We start from the raw sequence: 12,735 nt of genomic DNA, 5'->3' as shown, positions 1-12,735 counted from the left end.
AGCAATGTGAATCTATGATCCCCACGGAGTTAAAACGATTCTCCACAATGTTCCTTACTCTTACAAATTATTACTTTCACCACTATCAGAGCTAGCGCTGCTATTTTAATTGTCTGTATAATCTAAAAATCTAAATCTGAATTGGCTATAATGTCATTAACATAAGTAGTTACCTGTTCTCTGACTCATGCAGTACTCAACAGAGCTTACACAGAAAAGGTTCGTTTTTGGTTAGGAAATTCTCAGACAAAAATATTAAACTGCTTCATTATTTTAGACTAATTTTATGGAGATACCTTCAGACAGCGTTTTTAACATCATAAAAGTCCTAAAGACCGTGGGCTATGTTATCAACAAATAATACAATTAAGTTACTAGCAATTGATGGGAAAGTTGCAAAAATGCGTCTACGGCACTCGATCATAGAAAACAAATAAACCATAAATGTGTCTACGTCTGTGAAAAAGTTAACGTGCACAGGCCCTTGAAGCATTTTCAGTTTTAGAAATGCTCATTTTTGAAATTTGCTGATTTATTTACTATTGGTATGGTAGAGCACATTGGTAATAAAAGCAACAAAATACACCAGTATGGAGCAAGGAGAAATCGACACAATATCTAGTCTAGTTCTCAATGTCTACAGAGCAGTTGATAAGTATAAAATAAAGATAATTGTAAAAGATTCCAAAGCAACAGTTTCACAAAAAAGTATTCAATATATCATTACTTAAAAAGGATTAAAAACCTTTGTTACTGAAAAAATTGTAATTTTAACACAAGATCAACAAAATGAAATCAGACAGCATGTCTCGTCAAAAGAAACTATGTTACACCAAATATAGCCTGGCTTTTTTAGATGCTTTTCTCTGAGGAGACTGGGCCATGCAAGTGGAAATTAATTCGTAGTGCGGAGCTGGAAAATACAACATGTCCTCCCTAGATAGCTGTTAAAATTTATCATAGGCTTGGATGTAAATAGGCAGTTTTTGGAACAAATGAGGCCATCTTGGCACACATTTTTCTTGTGAGCTTCAAATAGCGATCAATTTTTTAAAATTTCAATCTTGGAATCTTTGGGTTTTCAGATCACCTCAAACTTTCAAAACTATCTCAAATATTAGAAAAATACTGTTGGCCTCTACCGACAGGGTTTCTACTGTATCCTTGATGAGATTGACCATATTAGTGTTTTCTGTACCATTGGAAAGACCAACCTTAGTAGTGTATATTGTACCATTGGAGAGACAAACCATAGGGGTGTTTGCTGTATCATTGATGGAAAAACCATAGAGCCATCTATTGTATCATTGATCAGACCAACTAAAGGGTCGACTACTGTATATTTGATCAGACCAGTCATAGGAGTGTCTACTGTACAATTGATGAGACAAACCATAAGGGTGTCTGCTGGATCATTGACGAGACAGACCATTAGGGCATCTACTGTACCATTAACCATAATAATCATAAAGGTGTCCACTGTATCATCGAAGATACTGGCAGGAACTTAAAAATTTCCTCAGCAATTATTATTCATCAGATTCATGCTGAATAGCTTTCTCTAGCTTTTTTGTAGTTTTTCTCTTTACACTGTTAAACCAATTTTGAGTATTTCACAAATTGTGGAGAATTCATAATTTGATGACTTTGCTGTTTATATTCACACACAATGTTTAGGCACTGAAATCAAAAGTTAACAAGACAATATGTTAGTTTATTTAAATAAAGTAATTAGGTTACACAGGCAGCAAATTTCACACAGGCAGTACATTTAGATAAATAACAATACTGGTCAAATCTTAAAATATTTTTGATTATAACATGCAAAAAGTTCTAAAAATTTTAAAAACAGTTCCCTAGACAACTATCAATATATTTCCATTTCAATACAAGCCTTGAGCAAAAAGCTAGACCCAATCAACAACAATTGCTTTAGTACGGATTAATTACTGCAAAGAAATACCAGTTAGTGCATAAATACACTTTATAAGCAAAGCCTATTCACATTTCCTTGTCTGGTGCAGAGTTAGTGATTAGCAGGTTTTAGTAAAATATATAAAACATGACATATCATTACGCGTTGTTCAGTTGCATTTTAAAAACAAATTTGTTCATATCGGAAAGGGGTATCCTTTCCTTCGGCTCGCTGTTCTGAATGCGCATCGGGAAGCTCATTGTCAGCAACCGTGAAGTTATTTCTCCAGTCACCAACTTTACCTGCAAAAATTACTTTATTTGTATAAGCAAATTCATACACTATATCAATAAATACGAAACATTCTATGACAATCATTGTTGGGATGAAAAAAAAACTACTGCAAGAGAAGCTAACTTCTCTATCAAAGGGATTTGCCTAAGCTATTTACTAAACTTGAAGGAATCCTTGTCAATTGTATGATAGGCTATATCAACCCATCTCAGTTTTTGTACAAAGTGAGGATGCAAAATCGTCTCGAATACAGGTTATTCGAAGTATTTTTGTATCCGATTTAAAACACTTCCTAAAAAATCTCACTATTATTATATTTTGCACCAAACCATCTTTTGCAGATGCAGTAGCTTCAGCTCTAATCTCAAGCCAAAGCTAATGGCTAGAGGTTGAAGCCCTGACTGAAGTTAGGAAAACATATAATTGTGCTGGATACAAATGAGCAACATTTATCATAGAAGATTGACACTAACAACTGAACCAATCGTCGACTCACTAGCATTCCAGAATAACTGTGCATTTAGTTATTACACCTGCTGATCACTCAAGGCACACAAGACTCCACTGGTACTAGTAATTATAAAACTATGGTACGAGAATGATTGGGGCAGGTGGGAGTATGACAGGTGTATATGCTAGATGTGACTAGTTTGATTTTTGAACCAAGCAATCTGCTGCGCAACCTCAAAACTTGACTTCAAAGTATGGACACGGATCTTATTATAGTAAAAACCAACTCCCTGGCCTTCCAGTGTGACATGAGAGATCATCAGGTGTGCTGATGAAGCCAAAAGAATAAGTATGTTATAAGTATTCCAAGATTCTGAAAGGTGAATGTTTAATCTAGATGTTTGTGTGTAAACTAAATGTTAGAAATTAAAATATTGTGTGGTGCAATCTTTTTCGCACTCTCTTTCTGTGGCTTCACACAGACAGACAGATGAAGATCTTGCTATAGTAAAAACTAGCTAAATTATGTAATATGATGATGCTAAACTTTATAACATCTGAACCGGTTAATTCAAGTAACAAGACTGGTACTTAAATATGAACTCGTACAGAATTTTAGTAAGTTTTATCACAAACTATAATTGATATTTCCATGTTAGGAGTTGTCTTCACGCTTGCACAAAGTACAGTATAGCAAGCCAAGAGCAGACAGCTGCCATTATTACCAAATGCACTCTATTTTACTGCTAAACAATTACCAACTCTGGTAAAATATTTTTGTTATAATAAGTTAATTTCAACAAGTCCTCTCTTCAAAACTTCTGCAAGAAATTGATTAAAATTTCTAACAAACCTTCTATAAGCTCCTCTCCATATTCCTAATGCACCATTCCATGTAGTTTTTATTCAAGTTAGGTAATATAGCACAAGTTTCCACGACAATGACATCCACGACACAGCTTGCTATTTACATTGGAAACACCCTGGAAACAAAAGAGCGCTGCTATAGGCAGGCTAGACTCTGTAAAATTTTTATATGAAATAAATGTAGTTGTCTTTAATGTACAAGCTATTATTATAATTACTCAAAAAAGTTACTAAACATTAGACATAAGAATTGCAAGCATACTAATTACACGGTGATCAAGATACATGATCACACAGTGGAAGTTTTTAGATGTCCTGGCATACCCCTGTGTACCTTAGAGAGATATATAACAGCTTACCTTATAGTACCCTATACAAAAACATTAACCACAGTTCACAGAGTTAACAGATACTATCAAAGGTTGGCCACTATAAATTTACAATATCAGGCTATCATTTTGCATGAATTAACAAAAACTAAATTTTCTTTTCACTCATAATTCGCAAAGCAATATTGCTGTTTTATTTTCATTTTCAGATGAATAAAAGGAAAAATTGAAAACATTGGCATAAACTTGTTTTTGCTAGATAATTTTTTCAAAATTTCGCCCAGGATCTTGCTGATAAATATATTTTATATTTGAGAATGGCTTTCCGCATTTTGGTAACACTGCAAATACGATAGCATTTATTCTGTTTGTAGCCAGTTTCGCTAAAATCAAAAAATAGCCACACTTGCGCATGTGCGGAGATCTTGTTATTCTGTAACTTCATATGCTGACATGCCTTGAAATGAACCACACAACCATTGAAATAAAAGTGAACTTGCAACAAAATTGAATTTTGTTGCAAGTCAACCTTTAAAGGTTGACTTGCAACAAATTTCACATTACAGTTATTTAGTATCAAAAGATTCACCATGTCTTACTCTGTTGTGTTGTAAGTGCAAATTATATGGAAATGTGATTACAAGCTATTAAAAGCTCAAAAATTATAAGCCGCCGTAGATTGGAATCTATTTATTTTTCTGACATAGCCACGAAATTTGGTTGTCGTCTTGTCACGTATGTTCTCGCGTGAATTGAAAGGCCAATACAGAGCTCAATATAAAACTTATCTTAGTACTAGTTTATGACAAACACTTCAGGTGTTACCGAAGACCCCGTATCAAATATAGATCCTGGCTACTTTACAGTTTTTTTCGGCCTGGTCTAATCGGCAAGTCGTAATTTGATCATGTGACTTAATACTTCGCAAATAATTTCTGCAGCACTTTTCGATCATCACAAGTGACCAACAGGCTCGTCATGATTATTAGACAATGATACGTATTCTGTCGAGCTAAGGCTAAAAAATTAAACAAATTTTTACGGTAAGTTATAAGATATCACTGCTAAAAGTGACAGCATTCTGATGATTAAAAAACAGACGATTGATAAAACAGACACGTAAGAACAATAGACATAGTTTTATTGAGTGCGTGAAGTATATTTGTGAAAATATTTCGATGAATAGAGTTGCGAAAAAGTGTAAACAGAAACCATCTCTCACAACTACATCACATTTGAGCCGTTTTAGAAAGGGAATCCAAACTATGGCGGTCTCGTGTGGCTGCGATTTTCTGTTCGTTTTTGAGCTTTTAAGAGCTTGTAATCACCTTTCCACATATTTTGCATATACCGCACAACAGAGTAAGACATGGTGAATCTTTTCATATCAAATAAGGGTAATGTGAACTTTGTTGAAAGTTTTTGTTTTACTGAAATGACTTACAGTAAAAATTACCACATATTCGTTTTGCATAGCGATATATGGTAGCATTTTGAGCTGTTTTATTTTCGCTTATTTTGTTAGTTGTATTGTTGTATATTAAGGGTACTATGTTTATGTGAATAAGACATTCAATTTTGTTGATTTTATGTAATTGTTATAATATATGATTTTGTTTAGGTGGTTGGCATAATAATCCTACTGTTACTCAGTTTAAGGCTACCTTTCGCAAACTTATCAGCAAATTTGGTGCAGAATCAGATGCTAGTAAGACAGGTAATGTTACTGCTCAAAACGAGGTTCTCATCATTCGGCTACTCCAGAAGTTGATCAGTTTGTGGAACTCAATGATTTCAGGTGTCAAATTTTTGTTATAGGTAACAGTATAATCTATATAGCTGGCTACATCGTGCAAAAGCTAACTAAAGTGCTGTCATGACATTGGCCGTCAGTTGCTGGTTACCACCAAATCAAGTATCCAGTACTGACATCTCTATACTCTACTCAAGCTACAAAACAATAGAGGATTGGTGCGTCCATCAGACGGTGTCATCAGGATCCTGATAGTTGCAGATCAATACTTTTGTATTAATACAAAGCCAGATCCACTCCATTGTGTGGTGTATTTTATCGGTAGTGTAAGATCTAGTGATGTGTTATGCTTTGGGAAACACCTTATGGATACGCAGATGGCATATCCAACCACTGCGTCATTGATGAAAAACCTGATTCAGTCGTTTTATGATCTCTTACAGCATCATTATGCTAAAATCCTACACACAAACTGCAAGTGCATCTTTGTGGTATACAATACTAAAGTAGTACTTTTTAAAGGCCAGTAACAATGTAATCACTGTAATATTCATATGCAGCTGTTGTTGTGCTGTTATTCCTAATCTGGTTTAGTTCTAAAAAACTCTGATGCACCTTGGCTCAATATCCAGTGTGCTATACAAATCTCCTTTTACACAGTTTCTGTAAAGTGTATGTATAAGTTTAATCATCTGATTACACTATTTCCTGCATTTCCTTGTTTGCATTATTTTGATTATCCTCTATTACAACTTTTTTAATTTCCGTTTAGTTGTTGCAGTAGTTCATTCCATCTTTTAGATATACTATATCATACATATCATACATTCATGAGCTATTATCACTTAAATCTTGAAAATCGTTTTTATTTTGGCAGCATACCTATGTGTTGTTTTTATCGAAATACTTCATGTGCTAAGATTTTCCATATGTATTTATGCATGTGTAATTTAAGTTTTAATATAATGGAACAGTGGTTATTTGATTGAATATATCATTTGCTGGGTTTATGCATCTGTAATACAACAGTTGGTATGAATAATATGGTCCATGAAAATCTATTTTACATCTACTTATCATTTGATATATCCCACTGCATATGTTATAAATAGACTTTCTTCTATCAGGACACCCTAAACGTTGTTAAGGAGGAGTTTTCATTAACACCTAGCTAGAAAATAACTATTCAACATGTACATTTCTGTCATTTTTCTCTGTTTGTTTACAAATGGATCTAGTGTACGATTAGCTCCCCAACTAACAATTTTACGTTCCCAGAACGTTCCAGGGAGGTTCCGAAAAGTCCCAGAAACGTTACATCGTAACGTTGTCACAAGATTATTTGTAGACACATTTTCAACGTTCCAGCAACGTTGTGGGAAAAATATTGCTGCAACGTAACTCTCAAAACGTTCCATCAATGTTGTGGGAATTACTTTGCTGGAACATATTTCCCATAATGTACCTACAACGTTGTGGGAAATACGTTGCTGGGACGTATTTCCCACAACGTCCCAGCAACGATGTGGGAATTACGTTGCTGGAATGTTAGCAAATGATCCTGCATAACATTCCCACAATATTGGGAGAACATTGCGTAATATTCCACGAACATTTCTTACATAATATTGTCTCAAGGCTATTAGCTAACATCCCAGGAAGGTTACGCATAGAACATTGGTGGGACATTGACGCGTAGGGATTTCCATCTTTATTGTACAATATTCCAAGCTACTGAGAATCGCTTTCCATGCCGCGGAAATAGCGTTGAGCTAAAACGAAATATAATTATAAGGGCAAACAAGTTAATGGGCATTGGCTTCGCTCTACTAACGAAATGATTTACATACGCGTCGGCTTGTCAGACGACACGGAACGTTAGTCAATCGGTAGATAGACCTGGTAGATAGACTACCACCAACAATCTGACACAACATGTATATGTAGCGACTTGGTCAGTTGCGATGAGTTCACACTGTCGCGTCTTACATTGACCCGTTTAACGGATAGACAGAGCTAATGGACCCTAGTCATTTTTGCGATATGTCTAATGAAGTGCGAAAATTGAAATTTGTAGTGAATTTTTATTTCATTTACATAAATCATTCAAATTTATCATTATTTTTTTTCATTATTTTGTTTGTTTTTATATCTGTAATGAAAAATCTATAACATTTTTAATTTGTTACATTTTAAATAATTTTTTGTTATGAAAGGGGGACAACTTCCAAAAAATGAATCATGCGTTTTTGTACCATTCTAGCTAGAACGTTAGAACGAGGAAAAGGTTTGCTAACGTTATTATAACGTTGTTACAAAACATTGTTATCGAATGTCCCAGCAATGTTACAGGATTGCTACTTTGAAATGTCTGGGTATAAGCATTCACATAATATTGTCTTCTAATATGTTCGGAACAGTATGGCATTACACCATTATGGAACATTCAGCAGATGATCTGGTGCAAAATTCCTGCGACATGGGGAGAATGTTACAGAACATTCCACAAGCATGCCTTTCATGATGTTGCCTCAAAGATATTAGCCAACATCCCAGGAACGTTTTCGTGCAGAACATTAGTGGGATGTAACTGTGTAGACAATTTCTAACATTTTGATGTTTCACAGAATGTTCCTCTAATGAATTGCGTACAATGTTACTATAATGTACCGAGCATAACCGTCGACAATATTCTTTCCTTAAGCTATACAACATTCCGCCAACATTACGTCTCGGAAGCAACCTAATTTTTCTATAATGTGCCATGCTTGACCTTCACACAACATCTCTTCTCAAGGCTGACGGACATTCAACAAATATTGCACCTTAGATATATACGAAGACTTTTACTAGATTATTCTTAAAATAATCTTTGTGAGCATCTCAATAGTTAGGGCATGGTTCCGAAGCTGTATATTTTGGTACAAACAGTTGCATGATATAATAACAAAAAATAATATGAAACACAATAAAAATATAGCTATAAAATGACTAAACTCTATATATATTGTCATCATCAAAACATGGCAGAAAAATACCACAACCTTTACACCAGAATAAATTATATATCAATGATACACAGAGACAAACAAGCAAAGCTATGATCATATTTGTGAATAATGCTACAGTCCACCAAATGCTTTACCACATTAGACTAAAGTTTTTCCAGCTCGTCCGTCCTTGGATTGTGGTGGCGAAGGCTGTTCTTTCATCCAACAATTCAGATTACAGTACAATCCTTTAAGCCCTGAAATGTGAAGAAGCATTTATATTAGCAGATGAGAACTGCTAAAAAGTACAGAATACAAACAAAGCAAATATGAGTATAAACTAAATATGGCAACAACCTGTTAACAAAGTAATTATGAACATCGAGGTTGATCTGCCACATCACAGTGTCACTTGCTAGATACATGAAATAGTACCAGCAATACTTTTCTTTTCACTATTTGTGGGCACTCTATAATAAGGTAATATTGTCCACTCATTCAAGTTTTTGGAATCGCGATTCCTCATAATAGGCACAGGTGGATACAAGAGTGCACAACCACCATATTTTCAAAATCATCCTAATCAGCTTTTTATTTAATGGCTTCATAACTGAGCTTCCTATAAGGCTACAACTTCATATTGGCATATTATGAAAAATGCACAAGCATATCATATTTAGGGTTGCGCTAATAGTAAGTTTCTTCAGAAGCAACTAATGTCCTAGTCGCATTGTTCTTATGCTGAATTATCATTTTAATAATTTGAAATTTAAAAAGAGTTGTTGTAGAATAGCAATGCGGTAAATTAATTAGTAAATCTCATGTAGCAAAAAACACAAACTTGGACATATCCATTAAAAAATAATAACAAACTGTAAGCTAACAACTCCGCATTAGTCGAGTTATTTACTTGGAGGTTAACCTTTCTGATGAGACGCTATATGTGCAAACAGCTATATACGCAGGTAAATGAGAAGCGCTGCTAATGCTATTGCAGATTGTTCCAAAGCTTTAAGAAACGCCGTGCAGATATTTAATGAAAAATTAAACAATAAGATTTTGTAAGTTTTAGTTGATCTAGAAGTATGCGAGCAGCCTGCCTTTTCAATTTCCTTTATAAGCTTGTTTGAATTAGCGCGTACACTCTTTTAAAAATACATAGTCAATCAGCTATTGTTGCCTCTTACATATTGTCAAATTCTTCAATGATACCTATCTTATATCACAATCAAATAGCTGAAAATCATGTCATAAAAAGAGAAAAAGAAATTACATCGCACTACTAGCTCTAAGTTGACATTTTGGTAAAAGGCAGCACGATTCTCAACCTAACATGCTTATCACAAGTTATACATAATCTAACACAATGCAAACTTTCAAGAGTTGCTTTCTTAATTATGTACACGTGCACACAACTCTTAGATTTCCATATTTTCTCTGCTTAAAATTCTGATGTGCTAAGTAGTTAGTGTTGAAATGTGCTTCCAATCTGCCAAAAAAATCTACGTTTTGTACTACAGCATTTCTAAATTTGAAACTAATTTTTCCAACTTTCAATAACAAAAATCACAGTTAAAGGGAGAGTAACTATAGATCTATCGTAAATTCAAGAGTACAAGTCGAGATCTGAAGTTTGGTTCGAAAATCCTGGTTTTGACATGTACATACCGTGACCTCTTCCATGGCCCAAATCTTTTATTCGCTAATAGTTCAATCGGGATCAGAGGCGGGCAATGCGTAGCTGAAGAAATGGCATTCAAAACACCATCAGTAAGGACGCCTTTTTTGGCGCCGTCGGGAATACTACAATTAACAAAAGCCTGAGAGTAGCATGTTATAGTGAAGATCACAGAGAACAAAAAACAAGCCCTTAACCAACGTACTGGTTCTCCTCAATACAAGAACAAAACCGCTACCTCGGATAATAGGTATTCAACAGAGTAGCAATGCCGCAAGACAGATTTCTGTCAGAAATCGTGATTCATGTACAAGAAAAAGGTGTGAATGCCCAATAGTGGATGTGTCAAATGGAATACTGAAGTGTGGCCTTGTAGGCAGATACTACAAAAACCAACATCAAATTCAAAACATATCACGTAATTCCAAAAGAGAATCCTAGTGATGACATTTCGAATGGTGAATAATGGGGACCTGGTGTTCCAATCAGCTCACATTGAGTAGGATTACTGGTATTTCACTATTTTATAAATAAATTCCTATATGTGATATCATGTAATTTTGATTTGCAACGGTTTTTGAAGTTGAATTTTACTAGAAATCGTGCCATGAATTACATTACCGTCATATTTTTGTGCAGACACCGCAGCAATACTATTTAAATTCATGAAAGAAACGAAGTCACTGTTGGGATTCAAACACAAATGCTCTATGGTAACATCTTCCAGCGCAGCGAGCTGGAAGCTTGTAGGTGTAGCATAAATACACACTGGTCAGTGCGCGAGGCGACATTGCAGTAGAAGGACTGGTCTTATGTACTGAATATTATATGGTATGTTTATCGAATTTGATATGGTTGTCACGACGTTAAGGGCTTAGGGCACAAATAAACAAACTTTCCATGTAGCTGAATTAAAGCATATTGATAACATATTAGTAAGCCTACAACATGTATAATAAAAACACAGACATGGAAAATTTGCAATAGTGATGGAAAAATGCAAGAAATATGTCTAGATCTCACCTGTCCCACATTTATTGATACCGATTCAATTGGTTATGGAGAATTTACTGTTGAGCCGAACCGGTGTATGGTTGGCAAATTGACCATAGTAGTGGTGATTGACTAGATAACGATTAGACGATTAGTTGCAAGGATAATGGCCAGATCTTGTGAGATTCATTCTAAAAAATCGCAAACAAACCACATTAGAGATCTTGCAAACAACAAATCGATAAACTATCTATATGGTAAGAATCTAATGGTTATGGACTTGGACTGAGATTGAACCGATAACCTTGTAGTTGCAAACCCTAAATCTGGCCACTAAAAACTGCTGGTTGGTCACTACTAATATTGCTCAACATTTTTCCAACTGAATAACAAGTTTAGTAGCTCAGTGACTAACAAACATGTCTTTACTCATTTGATATATGCGTATAGATCTTCATCTTTATGGAGACAATTTTGGAGACAAAAATAATGGCAAAGAAAGAATTCTTCAAATTAAGTTTAGGAAATGGCGTTCAAACTTGCAAGCTGATGCTTTTCAAGCTGTTTTCCAACGTCAAACGCATCCAAGAACGATAATCCACTGCAGTTTACCACCATGGAGTGCAATTATTTAGAAACACAGTCTTTAACACTCGGTTTTATTTACGGAGAAAAACTTGAATTTGTACCAATGCAAAAAACTTTACTCACCAGCAATAACGATCGCAAAGAGCGTCAATATCATTTATTACTATATTGTGATTTTTATTGCAAGTATTGCAGATGAGTTAAGCATCGTTAAATCATTAATTAAACTACAACAACCGGAAAAATAAATCATATGGCGGATATTTCCTCCTCCTAGTTTTGCCTTGTCCGATATTTTCAGGCATAATACGATGTAAATGCATACCTTCGAAATCTTTCGAAGGAGTACGATGCGGATTTTTAGCTTTCCCACGCATCGAACTTCATAAATTCCGAAAAGTTATAACTAAATTCTATGTATATGCCCACAAACAATCTCGGTTGATATTTTGGTTCATTATACAGTAATACAAAAAGGCGTTTAATCTCTTTGTAAAGATTTAATAGACGTAAACTGACAAAACGTCGTAAAACCACGGTTATGGAAGACCAAGCGAGTCATACTTAACGCCGAATACCTGTTGGAGATTCCGACAAGTTGGTGATTTTTTCTGAAACTACCGATGTGATTACCGCTGCCTATACTCATGATGTCGTGTTAAAACTGCTAAAAGAGTTCTGAATAAATATCGCCGAGTGATTTATTCACTACTAATGGACGTGATTTGACGCTATTTGGTAAGAAACCTCAAATTGTTGATGAGTTACAAAACTGCCTTACACAAAGCCACTGCACACTCGCAGACCTGCGAAAATGGTGCCCGAAGGGTTGAAATCAACTTGATATCGAATAATGAATACCATATTTGCCTTGTGGT

At 34.9% G+C, this 12,735-nt stretch overlaps 1 protein-coding gene and 1 long non-coding RNA gene across 3 annotated transcripts in view; one reads left to right on the top strand and one right to left on the bottom strand.

Moving 5' to 3' along the window:
- The window catches only part of LOC137398356 (26S proteasome non-ATPase regulatory subunit 10-like), a 502,349-nt gene that overhangs the window by 213,939 nt on the left and 275,675 nt on the right, over positions 1-12,735 (top strand). The window lies entirely within an intron of this gene.
- Positions 8,505-12,028, bottom strand: LOC137398993 (uncharacterized). Of its 2 annotated transcripts, XR_010979095.1 has the most exons (4): positions 11,981-12,028; positions 11,300-11,460; positions 10,267-10,401; positions 8,505-8,855 (listed from the first exon to the last, which is right to left on the bottom strand). It is a non-coding gene; the product is annotated as an uncharacterized lncRNA (long non-coding RNA). The 2 variants fall into 2 exon arrangements; XR_010979094.1 differs by lacking the exon at positions 11,981-12,028 and having other exon boundaries at positions 11,300-11,640.

The sequence above is a fragment of the Watersipora subatra genome, chromosome 6 (assembly GCF_963576615.1).
Source record: "Watersipora subatra chromosome 6, tzWatSuba1.1, whole genome shotgun sequence".
Classification (NCBI taxonomy): Eukaryota; Metazoa; Bryozoa; class Gymnolaemata; order Cheilostomatida; family Watersiporidae; genus Watersipora; species Watersipora subatra.
This window is presented reverse-complemented; position numbering and strand designations above follow the sequence as displayed.